General features: G+C 41.6%; 1 long non-coding RNA gene across 1 annotated transcript; it reads left to right on the forward strand.

The window, feature by feature from the left end:
- Positions 1 to 4,969: 4,969 nt before the first annotated feature.
- On the forward strand, positions 4,970 to 7,316 carry LOC122002184. The gene is made up of 2 exons (XR_006117596.1): positions 4,970 to 5,818; positions 7,136 to 7,316. It is a non-coding gene; the product is annotated as an uncharacterized LOC122002184 (long non-coding RNA).
- The last annotated feature ends 9,123 nt before the right edge of the window (positions 7,317 to 16,439 follow it).

Here is a 16,439-nt window from a genome sequence, read left to right on the forward strand (position 1 = left end):
ATGCCGCATGGCTTCGGACTCTCGACTTGATGGCTCCCTCAGAGGTACCTACCTCAACCGCACCGACAAGATCCACTCCCATCAGATTTTCTGCACCACCAGGTACCATCGCATATCCGACACCACCCCAAACCCCTACGGCATGACTCAAGACCACCGCCACCGGGCCTAGCAGTACCCAACACCACAGACTCGTGCTCCCAAGACATACAGGTACCCAAGCAGACTCAGATTAGGATACCTACCGCCCACATCCGGCCATTACTCACCAGACATCCAACAAGGCCACCTATGTTCACCCGACAAGACACCGACGCCTTATGCTCCAGCTTATACAAGAAGACCGAAGCACTCCTCCGGTCTATTCACGGTACCACCTGTAGCATCACCCAAGAGCCCGCCCCGCAACTGCTCGACACATCTCACCGACTTGCGCAGACGAGCCAGATTCCAAAGGTTGGTAGAGTCGATGAAGAGTCGATTCACTCTTCCGAGGAGACCGAGATCCGAAAGCGACCTTGTCTCGATCGAGACTATGGAGCGGACCTTCTTCTATACGGCTTGCCCGAGTGGGAGAAAGCAGTGCCGGTCGCTTTCACTTACGGACGCCGCCGACACTTGGTGGCTTACCCAACATTCCATCATCGGTGAGCGTAACATCACTTGGGCCATTCTGAGAGGTTTTGAGAGCCGCTTCTTTCCACGAGCTTATCATACTGGCTCACGGCAGATTTCCGAGTCTCATGGCGTAACAACCTGACGGATCGAGTATAATGCAAGTTCGATAGATCGCCGATTTTGTCCAGCTTGTCACGAGGACGCCTGTACGCAGCAGCTCATCTGTGGGTCGATGGGCATTTGCAAGCAAGACTCACGGCCTGTACCACTTTATCCGGAGACTTTAGACAGAGCCCTATTGATCGAGTCAAACAGCAGAGCCGCTTCCGCATGTAAAAGGAAACAATGTCGACATCCGGCGCATCCAATACCTCAGCTACACCACCGCAGAGCAAAGCGTAGCCTGGCCGATCAAGGTACATCCGGGTATCACGAAACCTCGTAAATCGTGGCGCTTTTCAGACGCCGATCTCCCCCAGTAACTGAACAACCCGCCACGACATTCACTGCTTGATGTGGGTCCAGATCATATCACCTCACCGCTTAGATGTCATTGCTTTCATGCAAACCGCCTGGCACTAGAGCCGAGATTGTCCGTAAGACTCAAAGATACGACTTCCTGAGGGTTTGATCACGGAGGACACCCAGCCATCCGTAACTTATCGAGGAGGGCGAAGAGCCCAACCTTCAGATGGCCAGCAATGAGTGCTTCACCGCAGCAGCAGATTTGACATGCTTGACAGAGTACTCCAAGCTTCCATAAGACCCCGCAGTTCTGCTCCGGACTTTATTATCCGACGCAGGGAAGTATCGATCTCACCTTTAGGCCAAGACAGACTCCCACCACCGACAAGATTACCACCGTCCTCTCCTCTCCGCACATTATCCAAGACTGGCGTGTCGCTTAGTCGCAAAGAAATCACCGGCATATTCTCCTCCTCCGCCAGACCGGTCGATACATGCGATTACAGAGAGGATGCGCAATGAGACGATTTGATCCGTTCCGCCAGATGATTTCCATTTATGCATTTTCCGATATATTGATTGATACTTGTAGCTCGATTCTTTATATCCCTGCACTTTACGCGAGATCGTAGATTACCTACTTTAGATCGGCAATGATCGACCGCCTCCCTACAACCGCTGATACTTTAGACGCCACCCAGAGGTCGAGGTCGCCTGCTAGACTTGGCAACATGATACTTACTGAGATCTTCTAGTATCGAGATGGTCGAGTTGATATCATTCTTGGCATGGATCGGATGTCAGTATATCATGCTACCGCTGATTGCCGGATGAGGGTGATCACCTTCCCGGCCGAACCAACCCTCGTGGGATTTCACCGCATCGAGATGATGACATATCGATCATTTCGTGATCTGTGCTCGTGTCAGCCACATGGCCGCTGTGGTTTCCTGTTATCTTCGATCCATACCGAGGACGCATGAGTTCGCAGCCTCCGACGCTCCTCGTAGTCCCGGAGTACCCGGATGTATTTCCGCAGGAGTCGCTGTGCTCCTGTAAGGCAAGTGGAGTTCGCTATTGAGCCGATTCCGAGGACCGCACCCACATCGAAAGCTCCTTATCATATGACACCAAAAGAGTTGAACGAGTGAAGGTTCAACTCTTTGGATAGGGATTTATTCGCCCTAGTGTTTCTCCATGGGTTCTCCATATTATTTGTCAAGAAAAGGACGACACCACGAGGTTATGATTGACTACAGACACCGAATGACAGTGACCGTCGAAATAAATACCCATTACCACGGATCGAGGATTTGTTTGATCAGCGAGGTACATCGGTGTATTCTAAGATTGATCCGCGATCCGGATATCATCACCGAGAGTCAAAGACCTGATATTCGAAGACAACTTTCCGTACGGATACGGTCATTATGAGTTTTTGTAATGCCATTGGCTTACCAACGCTCCGCCAGTGTTTATGGACTGATGAACCGATCTTTCCGAGTATCTCAGATCGCTTGTTATCATTTTCATCGATGACATATCGGTCTACTCGATTTCGAGGAGGAGCATGCACATCATCTTCGCATAGTCTTGGAGATTCTTAGACGACATCACCAGACGTGAAGTTCAAGAAGTGTGCATTCGCTATCCTCACCGCTCGACACGTGGTCTCTAGCGAGGTATCTCAGAGACCGAAGATCGAGGTCGCCACCACTGGGAGCACCAAGTCGCCTGTGAGATCCACAACTCGATCGGATATTATCGACGCTTTGTCGAGGATTTCACGACACATGCTACCGACACGCCTACCGTGAAGGGCATGAAGTTTACGTGGATGAGGATCATGAGACCACCTTCGTGAGTCAAGGGCAGATTAGTGTCGGCCCGCTTTGGTTTTACCTTCCGGAGAGGATGGATTAGACTCACACCGACGCTGCCTCTTCGTGGCTCGGTGCCGCTCGATGCAACACTACAGAGTAGTCTTTACGCTTCTCGCCACCAAGGAGCATGAGAAGAACTACCCAGCTCATGACCTGGAGTTAGCCGCCATCATATATGCTTTGAAGATTTGGCATCATCATCTGTATTACATTTGAGATTCTCACCGATCATAAGAGTCTCAAATACATTTTCACTCAGAAGCTCTGACTGAGGAGATGGATGGAGTTCTGAAGGATTACGATTATACCATTAGATACCACCCGGGAAAGCTAATGTGGTTGTCGATGACTCAGCAGAAGTCCAGAGGGACTTCGCTTGCCACCGAGTTTCCGCCATGACTTGGTCTGTGGTTTCTCCGAGTTAGATCTGAGGAGCGTGGATCTACAGAGCAGGTATTCTCGTTACCATGGTTGCTCAGTCGATCGTGACGAGGATCCGAGAGGCACAGGCTGGTGATCCATTAGTAGTCAGATAGCTTCCAGACAGCAGACCAAGTTTACACGAGACGAGGAGGGTATTATATACTGAGGGCATTATGTATACCCGCCTCATCCGGCCTTACAGAGTTACTTCAGAGGCTCATCGCTCGATTTACAATCCATCCAAAGTGGACCAGATGTATCGAGATTTGAGGCGTTTTACCGGTGGAACGATAAAGAAATACATCACGGATTTTGTAGCTAGATGTCTTGTCTCACGCCAGTGAAGGCCGAGCATCGAGACCGCCGGGTTACTTCAATGATTCCTATGCTCGAGTGGAAATGGGAACATATCACTATGGATTTTAGTGGGATTGCCGAGGACACGACGAGGTCACGACGCCGATTGGGTAATCGCTGATCGATTAACCAAATCCACGCACTTTAGCGATCCGAGGACTCGATTCTCGGACCGATCGCGATCAGTATCCGAGAGATCATCGATTACATGGTGTTCCGTTGAGTATCATTTCTGATAGAGATCCACGGTTTACGTCACGCTTCGCAGAGTCTCGCAGGCCTTGGGCACTCAGCTCCTTTTAGTACAACTTTCCATCCGCAGATGTACGGACATGTAACGACTATTCGGACTCTTGAGGACTTGCCGAGATCACGTGTTATGGATTTGGAGGCGATTGGGATGACCATCCGTTGGTAGACTTTCTTATCACAAATGCCTTTCATTCGGCTATCCGATGACACCGCTTCAAGGCCAGTATGGTAGACCTGCCTGACACCTGCACTGGATGAGGTCGAGAGGCCCATGTTGGGACCTCATGAGCTCAAGAAGACGCAGAGTTGGTCCCTACTATCGACGGAGGATGTCGAGGCGCAGATCGCCGAAGAGTTACGTCGACGAGACGCACCACTAGAGTTCTCTCGTTGGCCACCATGTATTTCGGAGTTTCACCCACGAAAGGGTGAAGAGATTCGCCTCGAGGTGTTACTCCACCGACATCGCCCTTCGAGATCTCGAGAGGATCGAGCGGTAGCTACCTACCGGCACTACCACCGCCCCGGCAAAGGCCCACGATGTATTCCACGATCTACGCCGGAGATACGTGCCCGAATTCGACGCACGCGATATTCCAGCCCATCACCGATATTACATATGAGGAGGTTCCGGTACGGATTCTCTACCGAAAAGAGCGTAAGTTGCGGAACAAGACTATCCGGCTGGTTAAGGTCGGATGGCAACATCATTCAGACGAGGAGGCTACTTGGGAGCTCGAGGATATGATCTGAGCTCGTTATCCCAATCTTTTCACTTGAGGTATGTGATTTAGTTTACCGTTCAACATTTATACTCTTTACCTGTTATTAGTACTTGCTGATGGTAGATAACGAAATTTAGGGACCAAATTTTTATTAGTGGGGGAGAATGTAAAATACCGAAAATAGGCGAATATTAATAAAGGAATTTTTCGAAATTTTTGAAAATTTTTCAGAAATTTTTCGGAACTCGTATGGACGAGTTAACGGGGATAAAAACGGGGCCAGGAAAAGTCTGTTTAGACTATCCTGTTTTAATGAGGAAAAGTTTTATTTCCTTTTCCTTTTACTTTTTTTTTTCTTATTCTCACTTACGCATCCGAGCCGCACCCTTTCTCCTCGCGCCGACGCCTCTCCCTCGTGCCCGACTGCTTGCCCTAACCGGCGCCACACGCGGCGGTTATCTCCTCGTCCGAACAACAGCCGTGCCCCACCTCTTCTCTGATCCTTCTCCTCGCCACTGCCCGAAGCCCTCCTCTGCCGCCACCACAGCAACGTCGACCTTCTCAACGCCGAGCTCTGCACAACACCACCGCCGACGCTCTCCCTTCTTCCTCCTTGTCCAAGCGTCGGGGACACGCGAGCACAGCCGAGCATAGCCCTACTCTTTGCTCTAGCGCTGTCCTCCTTCCTTCTCGTCTCTGCCTGACGACGCCACCCGAGCCCTCACGGCGAATTTTTGCCCTAGCCGACGTTGTGACCTAGTTTGTGTTCACCGCCGACTCTCCTTCACTCTGCCCTAGCGATGGCAGACGACCGCCCCTCTGTTGACCTCACGCCTCGGCACTGGTTGCTGACCACCAGGTTCTGCCGAGCCCTAGTCTTGATCTTCTTCTTGATTCCTTTGATTCCAACACTGTGGGTTTGTTCTGCCAGGATTTTGTGTTGTGGTATGCTACTGTAAGGATTTCCAATTTGTTAGATTTAGAATTTGTCTTCCAATTTGGCAGTAGACAGTTGGTCTGAAGATTGCTGGGTTCTGGCATTTCCGTCGTGGATCAGGTCTATTGCCTTCATAGACGGCTGAAAGAAAGTTAGAGGTAAGATGTATAAATTTATTCTGGTACTAGATTCAAATTTTGAAGAGTTCAAATTGGTTTAGTTCTAGACCTAAATCAAATTGTATAGTGGGGTGAATTAGGATTCTAGTAAATAAGAAATTATTTTTAGCTATGTGATATGTATGTAGCTAAATTAAATGTGGTTATTCCAGGACTTTAATTTGAGACGGTGTCTCGACGAGGGATCTACTTCGGATACGATCCTTTTATTGGAGGCGGGTACTTTGACTTATGTCTTTTGATATGCATAATAATGTGTTTAACATATAGCATGATTGTGTTATCCATTTGTTTCGGTTGGTCACTACATGATATGTTACATGTTTGCTTGTTTACTTATTACGCACGCGTGTTATTATATACACCGATCATACATACTTTAGGTAGTAACCCAACCATACGATACATTATGCTCAGACCTAGGGTTTATTTGACACCCTATCCGTTTCAGTACCTTTCATTCGATTCATTATCTCAGTAGACACATTTTATATTTACGTATGGAGTACGCTATGCTATTTCGTGATATCGCATGTTTAGTGTCACGCATCATCTTGCATGATTGCATGATGTGCGATCGTCCGCTCCATTATTGTTGAGTACATCGCTAGTTACATGATTCTGCACACACCACCACCCGCCGGTTAGTGGTATATCGACAAGTGTGGCGCTCACTGCTCAGCTGGTTGGTGACCAACAGTAGAGTCGGCAGTACGCCTGGCTCGCTCGTCAGTTCGCTGGTTTAGTGTAGCAACGTTGTAGCCTGGGCAGCTGACTTTTGCTTCCGCTGGTCCGCCCACGGTAGCGACTGGCCATTAGAGACTCCTCCCCGTCATCGCAGATCGAGACGCGAGCATCAAGGCCCCCATTTATTATTTCGGGTAGAGTATGTGTACTCGACAGATCCCGCCCACTCTACACTCATCGTGGAAGTGATGTCGAGTGCACTGTCACCCTACCCACCTGACTCACCATCATGAGGTGGTCGACCAAGCCGGGGTGACGCCATCGCATCATACGCACGATGCATTTATCGCTTCAGGTTTGTCACGATTTATTCGTTGGATTTATATGGATGCATACGATCGACACGACATGATTACGACACCTTCTGGCCGACGACCTTACCTTTATACCTTGGTCCCGTTAGACGCTTTTTCTCCGCTTTTGTTTCAGCATTTATTCTTCTCGTATTCGTGAGACTATACGCATGATTAGTGTCTGTTATTTACTTTATTACGATATCACGTAGTTACCGAAGGCTGGACTCACCCCCGCCTCTGTTGTTATTTTCAGGTTGATGCTGTCAGGAGGCAGTTCCAGTCGCTAGTCCCCACAGAACGTAGTGTTAGTCTTCTGCAGACCACGAGTTGTTATTTTAGTTTTCTCTATCAGACTATGTTTTGGTCTTGTAATGATTTAGTTATGGATCTTGTATGGATTCTTATCGTTGATGGATTTTGGTATGATTTGGATATGTTTTGCTCCATGCCTGCCTGGACAGTAGAAGAGGTGAGTTTGTCGGATTTGAGCTTTACGAGTGTAGTTGAGTAGGGTTGTTTTCGAGTCATAGTATTACTATTCTATTTGTTTACTAATTAACTGCGTGGTTGTGTCAGCCAGAGGCTGAAATTGATATTAACTGCGTGGTGATTGTTTTATTATTGTTATTATTCTAGCCGCATGTGGCTGAGGTATAGAGTGATTGTAGAAAGTTTCATATTGTCCGCCGTACAGGGGAGATGCTGCCGAAATTTCTTCGGACAGGGACTCCTCCGGGGTGTGACAAGTTTTCTGTAAATTCTACTAGAAAAAAGACAAATGAAATGGAATACAAGATGAAGGATACTACTCAGGTATTTGCATCTTGGAAGGTAAATATCTTCACATTTAGGGAAGTAGATCTTTACAAATCCATTGTGAGGAATATTAGATGTACCCACTAGTAAACATGGCTGCCCCTCACAAAAACATCAAGGGCAACAACCAAAATCTGCTTTTTTGTACTTCTCATTCTGCAAAATTAGATGATATTAGCACTTCCATTACAAGATTATCTATTTCGCCATTACATTGTTAATATCCACTTCTACAAGATTTCACAAATAGATAAGGCCAAAAAACAATGGTTTTGGCATAAAATATTGTCAATGAATAATGCACATTTAAATATTTTTTTAATTAATCACAAGTAGACATATGTGTGTATATATAATATAGAAACCTTTATGACTTCCCACGTAGGCTTCTTTTTCCCTTTCCTTTCCTTGTTCGAATTGAACAATTTCAAGCTCCTTCATACAACAAGATTTAACATATGAATAATAAATTAAATGATTAATTAAAAAAAATATATATACTCACATATTCACTATATATTTCCAATCCTCTTGACAATTGCGATAATTAAGTGAATTAAACAAAAATCACCTCCACATAAGGGTTGATGACAGCCAAAATCCAAAGACAACTATGCATAAAATAAATAGTCAATGCATAAATTTTGCAAAATTGTCGAAAAAAATCTATTAAAAATGAGTCATCCAAACTACAACAATAGACTGTTAGAGTGTATACTAAAAGCCTAGCTTTTGTAAACATTTATTTTGAAATAAAGAATCTCATTGGTCAAATATCTATATTTATGCTAAGTGTAGTTGTTCAATTAATTTATATTGTAGATAACATGGTGAGTGGTGTCACACACAGAAGATCATGTTATCGGTTCTTTATAAATTATAAACAGTAGCTCACGACTAAGATGGAAAGGAACAAACCATTGGAATAGTCGTAGTGTAATTAGGTATTAGTTTATCTTGACTAATAAATTACACTAGTACACTCTGAGTGTATTGAGCAGGACCATTTAAGGTAAGTTCTTTTTATACTGACTTGATAAAAGAACAAGACCTTAGTTATTATAGAAGTGTGTGCTCTTAATCCTAATATAATAACAAGCACATATATTTAATATTTATTTCTTTGATTTATCAAAGGGTGAGATTTAGCTCGATAAATCAAAAGTCCCGATAAGTTAGGAAATGATATTACTTATAGTGTGTGTTGTTGATTATAGAAGAAAACTGTGTCCTAGTAATCTAGGTTGATAATGTCCCCAAGAGGAGCTCATAAGGATTGTCATGTTAAACCCTGCAGGTGGACTTAGTCCAACATAACGATAAGGTTGAGTGGTACTACTTTGGACTAAGATATTAATTAAAGTGAGTTGTCAGTAACTCGTTTGATTAGTAGATATTCGACATCTTAAATACAGGGAGACTAACCCACTCATGATAAGAAGGAGCCCAAAAATATAATTTGGGATTGATGCGGTAGTTCAATAATAATTCTTTAGTGGTATGAATTATTATTGATGAAATTAAGTTGGGTGTTCGGGGCAAACACGGGAAGCTTAATTTCATCGGGAGACCAAAATCAATTCCTCCTTTCGGTCCCTATCGTAGCCTCTTGTATATAGAGAATTATACCCACCACATACCCACCTCTTACCCACCCTTAGGTGGCCGGCCAAGCAAGCTTGGAGTCCAAGGTTGGGCCGGACAAGCCAAAGGTTGAGCCAAGTTGGAAGTGGCCAGCCCTACCTTGGAGCCCAAGCTTGGTGGCCGACCATATAAAAATTAAGAGGATTTTTATTTTTAAAATATTTCCTTATGTGGAAGCCATGATTTAAAAGCGAGTTTAAAAATTAAATATTTCCTTTTATAGCTTTCCATAAAAGATTAAGAGAAAGATTAGATATCTTTTCTTATTTGTAGTTAAAAGGAAGATTTTAATTTTGTAGAAAACTTTCCTTTTTGGAAATCATCCACATGTTTTAATAGAGATTTTAATTTATAAAATTTCCTTTTATAACCAACTATGGAGGGAAAAATTATTAGAGAAATTTTTATTTTAAAAATTTCCGGAAACAAATAAGGAAGTTTTAATTTTGTGTTTAAAACTTGCCTTATTTGGAGCTTGTGATGTGGCCGGCCATAGCTTTAATGACCCAAAATTTCTCATTACGAGTCCTAATAGTACTTAAAAATATTTAGAATACCATAGAAATATTCTAGAGATTTTTAGAAATTTTTAGAGTTCGTTTGGTATTTTTACCAAAAGAAAGAAGTTGAAAAAAATAAAGAGATTAAGCCGAGGTTCGAACCGGAGACCTCCGGTTAACTAAAGCCTTAAATTGTCTCGGCTGACCAAGTGCCCAAGCGGGCGATGCTGATTAAAAGAAGAGCAAAATTCATTTAAGTAGTAGTTGATAAGCAAAAAATAATTAGGAATTAAAATGTTTCGGCTGAGGTTTGAACTCGCAACCTCCGGCACAAACCGAAGCTTAAGCGAAGCGCGATAGCCAAGTGCCTAAGCGGGCGTTGCTGATTAGAAAAAGAGTGAAATTTATTTAAGTAATAGTTAATAAACAGAAAATAAATAGGAATAAAAGGGATTCGGCCGAGATTCGAACCCGTGACCTCCGGCCGAACCAAGTCTTAAGCAAATCCGGCTGACCAAGTGCCCAAGCGGGCCATGCTGTTTAGAAAAGATAGCAAAATAATTTAAAGGGTAGTTGATAACAGAAATATTAGGTATTAAAAGGGAGAACTTAGGGATTATTTTCCAAAACCTAAACCTCTCCTCTCCTTTTCTCTCCCGACGGCACGGCGTCTCCTGTTTGGGCGAAGGAAAAAGGGGGGATCTAGGGTTCCTCTCCGGCGGCCGGCCAAGGGAGATTTCCGGGAGTCTTTCACATCTTCACAGTCGTCTCGTTGAGGGGAGCACGTGGACGCGAAGGGATCGCTGAACGGCGAGCCTCTCCGTGAACCCTAGAAGCATTAGAAGTCTTCTTCTTCGAGTTTGAGTCCAAGAAGCAAGGTAAGTGCTTCCTCACCTGCAGAAGAGTAGTTCGGATTCATGTTAGCTTCTTGTTTGGATTTTGAAGCATGTTTTAAGGAGCTTTTGTTTTTGGTGCTTGCTGCCATGAACCCTAAAAAAAGAAGGAGAATTTGTATAGGTTAGGCATGTAATTTAGATCCTTCTGCCTTATGATTGCATTTCAGATTAAGACATTTTCCTTGTTTTTGATTAGTTTATATTCGGCCTTCCGGTTTTGGGTTGTGGCTAACAATGAGCATGAGGTAGGTTGGATTTTGAGCATGTGTGCTATTTTCGTGGATTACTGCTATTAACAGAATTGATCTCCATGCTTGTAACATCTAGTATTAGTGTTTCCTTCTTGCTGTCATGTGTAGGAATAGGCTTCTAATTGGAAATAAGCATTATGTAGGTTTTAAATTCCAGCATGTTTAGTGTTGTTTGTGCTACGTATTGGATATGAGCGGTTCCTCTTTGCTTTGTTGTTGGTGAGCATGAGTAGTTTCCCATTAGCTATTAGTTGAGCATGTGTAATTTCCTTTGCTGTAGATGTGCACGAGCAGATATACATGATGAAGTAGTTCCTCTTTGTTTGTGAGCACGTGCAGCTTTCATTTGCCATGAGTTGAGCATGACCAGTTTTCTTTGCTATTAGATATACATGAGCAGATTCTCTAGTTTTCATTTGCTATTAGATAAGAGGATTTTTCATGTTGCTATTAGTAGAGCACGAGCAGTATTTTTCTAGCTTTCCCTATTGCTGTTAATTGAGCATGAGCAGATTTTTAATTTGCATTTAGTTCCTAGATTTCTTTGTGTAGTAGTAGGCGTGCACAACCGATGAAGCAATGCAAATCTTTAATTTCATTTAGCTCCTAGTTTTCGTAGTGCAGTTTAGATATCCTTGTAGTGCAGAATTTTAGTGCAGATTGTGTTAAGCATTAGTGCAGATTTCTGTTAAACTTCAGTGCAAATTTCTGTTAAACTTTAGTGCAGATTTCTGTTAAGCTTTAGTGCAGATTTTGTTAAGCATTAATACAGATTTCTGTTAAGCATTAGTGCAGATTTCTGTTAAGCATTAGTGCAGATTTTTATTATGCACTGCAGATTTTTAATATGCATTACAGTACAGATTTTTCATTAAGCATTTCAGTTCCAGATTTTTAGTTCCCTATCAGTATTTTAAGTTTTATAAGAAAGCTAAAGGAAAGAAAGAAAAAGGCCAAGGCCTTAAGTAGATCCCAAAGTCAAGACTTTAGGGATTTTGGCACACAAGGTGCTTGAAGAAAATGCCGAGGCATTATATATTATAAGTAATAAAAGATAACAAGTATTTTATTTTTTTAAGAGGCTAGTACCCGACTTCTGAGATTGTCGTTAAACAAATCCAGGTGACTAATTCCGAGGTCTTGGCCCTGGTAAGACTGAGGTCTTTACCCTCGTAGGACTGGTGGGTCCCTATCCCAGTTTCTATTAGGGAGCGCACTTTGGTACTAAGCCTGGGCCCAAGAAGAGATTGATTATTATTTTGAAGTATTAAAGTATAAGTTTTTTTTTAAAACAAATGAAATAAGATTCAAAAAGTGTTTAAAATTCAGCAAGTTTAGTTTTCTTATATGCTGACATGTTGTTTAGATTTGTTTACATGTTTAACATTTCAGTATGCTATGTTTCTTTTGCTATTAGATGAGCATGAGTAGTATTCTTTTTTAAGTATTCAGCTTTCAGTTTTCTTCCTGTTTACATGCATATTCGAGTTTTGTGAGTTAGATAGCGCTTACTAAGCAATTTTGCTTATAGTTGCATTTTCCTCTTACTGCAGATAAAGTAAAGGAAAAGCTATAGCAAAGGAAGGCGACAAGGAGGTGCGGATGGATGTGTGATGCCTGGACTATAGAAGGCTTGGGATTTAGCATAAGAATTTATTAAGATTGCCATGTATTTAGAATTCTTTCATTTAAATTGTTATGCACATTAGACCTATTATCTGAGTTGTATAATGGTTGCATGCATGTTCAGATTAATACATATATTTCAGTATGATTAGATTGATGTATAGTTTTAGTTGTGTTCATATGCTAGATTAGTATGTAGAGATAAGTTGTTTATGTTTTCCACTGCTATCAGTTGCATGTTTTGAGAGTTTATGTATTGATCTTTACATGTGAATAACAATAATTAAGATAAGTTAGTAGTCTAGTAGCGCTCCGCCCTCACAGTCCAGTAGTGAGAAGGGTGGGGTGTTGCAAGTTGGTATCAGAGCAATTCCTATTCTCTAGCATCACATATCAGCACCAGCCTTGCCGTCTTCAAGTAAGAAAGTATTTAAAATTTTTTTATTTAGTATGCTTTTCCTTATTATTTGTAGTATAGAGAAATTCTTAGAAATATTTGTTTATATGTGCTTAAGCTAGTTAAAAGTTCTTGTTTGTCTTTCTATGTTTTTTTTAATATGTCTAGAGAGTATAGAGACAATTTCAGATTTTCTCTCTCTACATAATTAGATGTTAAGAAGAAAGACAGATCTATGCGGATGTGCATAGATTTTAGAGCGCTGAGCAAAGTAACAGTTAAGGACAAGTACCCTCTTCCCAGAATAGATGATCTATTTGATCAGCTAAAGGGGAGGCAACAATGTCCTCTAAAATAGACCCGCACTCTAGGTACCATCAGTTGGAAGTGAAAGAAAGTGATATACCTAGAACAGTTTGCAGGACCAGATATGGACACTACAAATTTGTAGTCATGCCATTTGGTGTGACTAATGCACCTACGACCTCCAGGGACTTTATAGCAGGTCTTCCAAGGACCACTAATGGGTACGATGCGATATGGGTGATAGTGGACCGAGAAGTTAAGAAGACTAAGGGACGAAGAAGTACCACTAGTAAAGATCATCTGACAGAACCAAAAGCACGAGGAAATTACTTGGGAGCATGAGGATAGCACGAGGCAGAAATATCAAGAATTATTCTAAATTCGAGGACGAATTTTTTATAAGATATGGGGAATTGTAACGACCCAAAATTCCTCATTACGAGTCCTAATAGTACTTAAAAATATTTAGAAATGCCATAGAAATATTCTAGAGATTTTTAAAAATTTTTAGAGTATCTTTATGCAATTTTTGGAGTTCGTTTGGTATTTTCACCAAAAGAAAGAAGTTGAAAAAAATAAAGAGGTTAAGCCGAGGTTCGAACCGGAGACCTCCGGTTAAGCAAAGCCTTAAATTGTCTCGGCTGACCAAGTGCCCAAGCGGGCGGTGCTAATTAAAAGAAGAGAGAAATTCATTTAAGTAGTAGTTGATAAGCAGAAAATAATTAGGAATTAAAAGGTTTCGGCTGAGGTTTGAACTCGCAACCTCCGACCCAAACCGAAGCTTAAGCGAAGCGTGATAGCCAAGTGCCCAAGCGGGCGTTGCTGATTAGAAAAAGAGTAAAATTTATTTAAGTAATAGTTAATAAACAGAAAATAAATAGGAGTAAAAGGGATTCGGCCGAGATTCGAACCCGTGACCTCCGGCTGAACCAAGTCTTAAGTGAATCCGACTGACCAAGTGCCCAAGCTCCCAAGCGGGCCATGCTGTTTAGAAAAGATAGCAAAATAATTTAAAGGGTAGTTGATAACAGAAATATTAGGTTTTAAAAGGGAGAACTTAGGGATTATTTTCCAAAAACTAGCTTTTGGTATACTAAAAGCCTAGCTTTTGGTATAAATATTTATCTAGAAATAAGAATCACATTGGTCAAATGTCTACATTTATGATAAATGTAGTTGCTCAATTAATTTATATTGTAGATAACATGGTGTGTGGTGTCACACACAAAAGGTCATGTTATTGGTTCCTTATAAATTATAAACAGTAGCTCACAACCAAGATGGAAAGGAACAAACCATTGGAAGGTCGTAGTGTAATTAGGTATTAGTTTATCTTAACTATATAATTACACTAGTACACTTATAGTGTATTGAGTAGGACCATTTGAGGTCGTTCCTTTTATACTGACTTTATGAAGGAACAAAGACCTCAGTTATTATGGAAGTGTGTGCTCTTAATCCTAATATAATAACGAGCACATATATTTGATATTTATTTCTTTAATTTATCAATGGGTGAGATTTAGTTCGATGAATCAATAAACCCGATAAGTTGGGAAATGATATCACTTATAGTGTGTGTTGTTGATTATAGAAGGAAACTGTGTCCTAGAGATACTAGGTTGATAATGTCCCCAAGAGGAGCTCATAAGGATTGTCATGTTAAACCCTGCAGGTGGACTTAGTCCGACATGACGATAAGGTTGAGTGGTACTACTCTTGGACTAAGACATTAATTAAATGAGTTGTCAGTAACTCACTTAATTAGTGGACATTCGATATCTTAAACACAGGGAGACTAACACACTCATAATAAGAAGGAGCCCAAAAATGTAATTTGGGATTGGTGCGGTAGTTCAATAATAGTTCTCTAGTGGAATGAATTATTATTGATAAAATTAAGTTGTGTGTTCGGGGCGAACACGGGATGCTTAATTTTATCGGGAGACCAAAACCAATTCCTCCTCTCGGTCCCTATCATAGCCTCTTATTTATAGAGTACTATACCCACCTATACCCACCTTCTATACCCACCCAAAGGGGGTCGGCCAAGCTAGTTTGGGAACCAAGCTAGGGCCGGCCTAGGTATAAATTGGGGTGGCCGGCCCTAGCTTGAACCCAAGCTGTGGGGGCCGGCCAAATTAAATTAAAAAAGAATTTTTATTTTAATTTTTATTATGTGGAAGAAATAATTTATTAAAGAGAATTAAAATTAAAATATCTCTCTTGTAAAAGATCTATAAAAGATTAAAGAAAGAGATTAGATCTCTTTCCTTATTTGTAGATTGGTGAGATGTTTTATTTTCTCTTTAAAATTATCCACATGTTGATAAAATTAAAATTATGGAAATTTCTTTTTATCAACCATGAAGAGATTTTTAAAGAGAAATTTTAATTTTAAAATTTCCGGAAATAAATTAGGAAGTTTTAATTGTTGATTAAAACTTGTCTAATTTATCTCTTTTAATGTGGCCGGCCATTAGAGATTAATTGGGAAAATTTTATTTTATTTTTCTCAATTAAATCATGTCAAGGGAATTAAGGAAATTTTATTGTAATTAAATTTCCTAATTTGCCTAGGTCAAGGAATATAAAAGAAGGGGTGAGGGTGCCTTCATAAGATACAATCTCTATTATTTCTCTCCCTCTTTTATTCCTTGGAGTGGCCGGCCATCCTCTTCCTCTCCCCCTCTTTGTGGTGGCCGAAACTCTCAAAGGCTTGGAGCTCTTGTGGCGGCCGGATACTACTTGGAGAAGAAGAAGAAGAAGGAGAGAAAGCTAGCATCTCTTGGAGCTTGGTTGGTGTTTTGTTCTTCATCCTTGGTTATGCTTTTTGTGGCCGAACCTAGCTAGGAGGAGAAGATGGTGGTTGGTGGTTTCTCATCTCGGAAGATCGTTGCCCACACAACGTCCAAGGTTAGAAGAGGAATACGGTAGAAGATCAAGAGGTTTTTCTAAAAGGTATAACTAGTATTTTTTCTTTCCGCATCATACTAGTTATTTTTGGAAATAATACTAAATACAAGAGGCATACGATTCTAGAGTTTCGAATTTGTTTTCGATATAGTGTTCTTTTGTTTTTCTTTTCCTTGTGATTTGATTATTCTTTTCGGTTAACCTA

This window comes from Zingiber officinale, chromosome 7A (genome assembly GCF_018446385.1).
Source record: "Zingiber officinale cultivar Zhangliang chromosome 7A, Zo_v1.1, whole genome shotgun sequence".
NCBI classification, from domain to species: domain Eukaryota; kingdom Viridiplantae; phylum Streptophyta; class Magnoliopsida; order Zingiberales; family Zingiberaceae; genus Zingiber; species Zingiber officinale.